We start from the raw sequence: 5,633 nt of genomic DNA, 5'->3' as shown, positions 1-5,633 counted from the left end.
GCCACCCAAAACTGGACAGGGTGTCAAGAACGATGGTAAGGCTTTGGAGAGTATGGTAAAAAGACGGAGCTTTGATTAGAACGGCGTCGAGGTACGGGAAAAGTACGAGACCTCTGATCCTCAACGCCATGATCTTTGTAAACACTCTGGGCGCGGTGGCAAGAACGAACGGCAGGGCGACAAACTGGTAGTGGTCCTGATGAATCGCAAAACGCAGAAATATCTGATGCCCGTAAAAGATGGGGACATGCAGATAGGCATCTTGAAATGTCTATTGAACACATGAATTCCTGCGCCTCCATGGAAGCGATTACCGAACGAAGGGTCTCCATCCTGAAATGACGCAGGCGGACCCTCTTGTTCAGCAGTTTAAGGTCCAGAATGGGCCGAACCGCGCCGCCTTTTTTCAGCACTACAAACAGTTTTCAGTAAAACCCTGTGAATCGCTCTGTTTCGGGAATGGGCACAATTACCCCGGAACGGAGAAGCGAGTCGATGTGTGCAAAGACCCCCGGAACTAAGGCGGGGTCTTTTGGAGGACGGGACTCGAAGAAGCGATCCCAGGGCCGAGACACGAACTCTATCTTGTATCCTGAGGATACAACTTCCCTGACGCAAGCGACTTCCACCGAGGCAAGCCAGATGTCCCTGAAGAAAACGAGTCGGCCGCCCAGTTTGAAAGGCGCCTCGGGGCTTTGTAGATAGTCATGCCGAGGTGGACCTTCCAGTTCTGGACCCTCTGCCCTGGGAGGAGTGAGATCTCCAGGATGAAGTGGGCATAAAGGAGACCTTCTTCCTATCCTGGCGTGCTTGCGGCCTTTGCTGGTTGGAAAAAGATTCTGCCGTCTCGAAGCGGCGGAAAGACCGAAACTGACACCCTGGAGGGGGTCTACGAGGCTTGGACTGTGGAAGAGAGCTTGTGCCCCCAGTGGCGTCTTTGATAATCTGGTCCAGCTGGGATCCAAAGAGACGCGCACCCTGAAAGGGCAGATTGGTAAGGGATTTTTTAGACGACAAATCTGCCTGCCAAGCCTTGAGCCAAATTGTACGCCGGATTACAACTAAGTTGCTGGACGCTTGAGCTGCACAAGAGGCAGCACCCAAGGAGGCCGAGACCAGATAATCCCCGGCATGGGAGATCTGGTTGGCTATCTCGGCCAAACACTCTGGTTGGGCTCCATCAAGAATGCCTTGGCGGAGATCTTTCGCCCAAGCAGCTTTGGCCTTTGCTACCTAAGTGGAAGCAAAGGCTGGGCTTAGCATTCGAAGCGGCTGCGACGGTGCTGACTTTGCTAAGGATTCTATGTTCCCGTCGTTAGAATCCTTCAAAGCCGCCACACCTGAAATCGGAAGGACCGTGCTGTTAGATAGTATGGACACAGGAGCGTCTACAGAGGGAGAAGCCGACCAGTTGTCGGTAAGCTCCTGAGAGAATGGGTACAGCACGCCGAGGCGCTTCCCTCTTTGAAAGCACCTGGACGGATTTTTCTTTTCCTGGTGAGGAGCTTGGCAAACTCAGAATGAGGAGCGAAGACTCCGGAAGGTGTTTATGCCCGTCTGAACGAAACCTCCTGATCTGAGGGTTTCGCAGGGGAGCCTGTGATCTCGAAAGTATGGTTAATCGCTGCAATGAGGTTCTGTACCGTAACCTTCATGTCCGCGGTATGGTCCGAATCCAGCTCTAAAATCTCCTCGGATGGCGCATCCGAGAACGCTTCGCCTGACTCAGGTGAGGATGCACGGGAAGGAAACTGCTGGGAAGGACTATGTGGTGAGATGGAGCGAGGGGAGGATTCCGGCAGGAGATCCTGCCTGGGTCTTTTGCGGCTCATGGTGGCTGGTTCAGGTGGAACCTCTTGTGACCTGCTTGGTCCTGCAGAGTCCAGGGACAACTTATGAAGAATGGCCACTAGGGACTGAGACACCCTGGTGAGATACGCCACTGATTGAGATAGGGAAGAAGCCCAGTCAGGAATGGGAGATTCGCTCTCACGTGGAGCAATAGGGGGCTCCTGGGCAGCGGGCTGGATGGGGGGAAAGTCACTGAAGCAGTGTCGGAAGGATGGGGGACAGGAGGCAGAGGAGGGTGTCAGTCTGCAGATGCAGAGCTACTCACGGTTCGGTGTCCTGTGGATGCTTTCAGCGAACGCTGCTGCACAGATCGTCCATATCTGTAGGGCCACAGAAGCGGCGAAGGAGTCTGGCTGACAGGCTGGAGAAAATGGCGGCCGCCTGAGAGCCCGGTAGAAAAAACGCGCGCTTCCTTGTGGAGACAGGGAGGGCGGGGTTAACTGCAGCCAAAGGTGGTACCGCCCGCTGCTGAGCGCCGCCTCCAGAGCGCAGACGTGGAGAGAAAGAGCGGAGGGCGGCCTAGAATGGGAGGGAGCAAGCGAGCGGTGGGCGGACTTAGAACCCGCCTAAGGAAAAAGGCGGGGGGCATGGCCGCAACGCCGAACAAGGCCGCAAAAGAAGCCGGGGCCTGGAGTAGATGCGGCTGCCGGCGGGGAGCGCGGGGCGGCAACGCTGCACTGCCGCGCGATCGCCTCGCAATGGATCCATGCCTGCCGCCCGGCTGTTGAGCCGAAACAAGATAAGTGCAGCCAGGGAGGGGGGGCGCAGAGAGAGGAAAAGGCTGCTGAAAAGAGCCGTGACACCTGGGGATGTCACTAAGGGCGCCCGCTCCGCAAGATACCCAAGCCTGCAGCATGGCTGGCCAAAATAAGAGAGAGGTGTACACTCCGGGGTCCCATACTTGCCTCTCAGCAAAAACCTGTACCTTATGATCCTGTCCTCTTCCATAGGAGGTCTGCGTCTCATCCAGACCGACAGGCTCTGGTGGGCGAGTGGGTGGGAGACAGGAGGCGAGGACCAGGTGGATCGCCTGACACGCATCTGTGCTCGGGGCTCTTGGTCCTGCCGTGGAGAGCTGAGGATACGGGGTGGCAGTACACGCCGTACTCATAGTCTCTTTGTGGGAGTACGGATGTGACTGTTCACTCCGTATCCCTCCGAAACCTGCAAGGGAACGACGCACGCTGAGGTAGATATGGGTCTAATGAAAGACCTGTGTCCACCTCCTACTGACACTAAGCTAAACGGAGGAAATTAGTGCCGGTCAGTGGGGTGTATACTGCGGAGGAGGAGCTAACCTTTTTCTGTGCATAGTGGCAACCTCCTAGTGGCAGCCAGCATACACCCATGGTTTCCGTGTCCCCCAATGAAGCGATGGAGAAAGCTCAAGCATTGATTGTGTGGTCCTTGGAAAACACTGGGGATTGAGGGAAGGGGAGGGCCATTTAACCTCGTTTCCTGTCTTTAATTAGGATGGGGAGGCAACCTCCTGTGTGCCGTCATGGAGGGTCTTAGAAACCCAGTTACTGGTAAGTATAATTCTATTTTTTTTATACTTTCCTTCGTTAAATAAGATTTGGTTCAGGTGATCACCTAATCAGAAGCACATTAAGTAGAATGAGGTGTACTCTGGTTGGAATTCAACTGACACTAGGATGGAATGGCTGTCAGACATGTAGAGAAGCTGATTTTTTATAAAACTGAGCAGTGGTCTCTTAATTTTTGCCAGAGCTGTATACTCATGTCAGTCAAGAATGAGGTCTGCTTCTCCTTTACAATTTTTGTAACAGCTGTTTATGTATCTAAGGTAACTTAGCATTAGGCCTCTTTCCGATGTCAGTGTCCAGTATGTGTGGTGAGATTTCACACTAACCGAAGACAATTACACACGTAGACGTATTCAAGTGAATGGGGCGGTGCACGTTAGTGTGTTTCCATGGACTGTGGGCAAAATACATTGAAATATCAGTTTTTAACTGCAGCACGGCTGCATCAGTCGGCACCCTGCTCTCACTGTTATCAGTTGAATATAATTAATCACTCTCCCCTGCTCACGCTGATCGGTGGCAGAGTAGTGGAGGATGAGCAGTCTTCAGCACTCGGCGGCGAACAGCGTTAACTGTACCACTGCTTACCTGGGACCTGTATGTGTGGCACTGAGGCTTTACATACACGTACATAGATCTCTCTAATACCAGGATGTGAGAGACAGGCCTTACATGTAAGCCCTTTTTTTCCCCTGGTGGAAGAACCAGACCCTATAGTGGTTCCTCAGTCCTAAAATTAAATAAGCCCTATTCTCTCCTAAAGACTTCCTGACTTCACTTAAGTGAAAAAACACAGGGAGAACAAACCAAGATGTTAAAATATTTAATAGACAATATTGGCAGCACGTTATGTGTATGTTTTTTAGGATACATGTGATTATGCATTCATTGTTATAACTATTTTTACCTTTGTGGGATGGTGTCTCTGAACGGGTGGGATTGGACTCCATGATCAGACTGTGCACACCAGGATCCCAATGCAAGAGGTGCCGTTATAGTATCTTACCTGGCCTTCCATTAGGAGTACGCCTCGACATCACAGTCCATAATCCCTTGAGTTACACACTATAACAAAAGTCAAGCTGCAGATCATTCTACGCCTTCCCCTTATAAACCAGAAATGCATCCCACCCTGGAGTAAATGCCGTGTGCGTAATCATAAGCACGCCTTGGGGAAGGCTGCGGCAGGGAGAGCCCCCAGCAGAGGAAAACAGCGAAGTGTCAGAAGCCACATCCCATTCTACTGACCCAGCAGAGATACTCCCCTGCCTCCAATCCCCCTGAGCTTGTTCCAGGTAATTCCTGTGCATCTGCTCTGCATTTATCCTCCTAGGGACAAGAAAAAAAACAAAAAAAACATGAGGGGTGGCTTTTAACCGTTTCCTGTCCCAGGAGGTTGAGAAGAACTACCTCCTGGTGTGCTCCACAGGAGGGATGTCCTGGAAAATATAATGTTAGGTTGCAGAAAATGTCAAATTTTCTACCAAATTTCTGAAAAAATTATATAATATATACCGTATATAAATTTAACATTAGTCTGTTGCAGATCCACAGCATTTTTGTCCTGTGTAACTATCCATTTTCTAGAAGTTGCTCATCGTAATACTCAGAACGACATTGGCACTTTATAGCTTTGAATGTAAGGCGCTTAAATTAGACCCTACCTAGGTTTGGAAGAAGTCATCTACTCCTAATGGAACAGAAGAACAGTTTGGTAGACATTTCTCCACCCTACTTTAACTGCCCAGCTTCTTGGACGTGTTTCAATAAATTTGACTAGTCTACCAATTTCAGACTGTCAAGGACAGGCAATAGGATCTCAATATAAACCTTCTTGAATTAAGTATTGCATTGTATAAAACTAAATCCTGAGCCTACAAAATAAATGTCAAGTCCAAGCAGGGACTACTTTTGAAGAATACACCACTTGCATTTGCCAACATTAGTACCCTGAACGCAAGTTTAATAAAAGTGATATAGAACTTAAACCTTATTATACAGGTACAATATTTCATTGTTGGAAAGAGTTCTACAACACAACTATATGCATCCATCTATATATTGCAGGCATGAGATGGGTGTCAGTATCCCATTAAGGGTAATATACCACATGGGGTGCAATAACTATATAGGCTCACAAGAGACTTGAACATGGGATATTAGAATTATAGTAGTTGTATGACTTTTCACTAAAGACAACTACATGTTCACCATGAAGCCAGTATCTCACACATG

The sequence above is a fragment of the Dendrobates tinctorius genome, unplaced genomic scaffold (assembly GCF_039654945.1).
Source record: "Dendrobates tinctorius isolate UK_male_01 unplaced genomic scaffold, ASM3965494v1 ptg000051l, whole genome shotgun sequence".
In the NCBI taxonomy this organism is placed as follows: domain Eukaryota; kingdom Metazoa; phylum Chordata; class Amphibia; order Anura; family Dendrobatidae; genus Dendrobates; species Dendrobates tinctorius.
The sequence above is the reverse complement of the archived record's forward strand: the minus strand, read 5'-3'. Positions refer to the sequence as shown.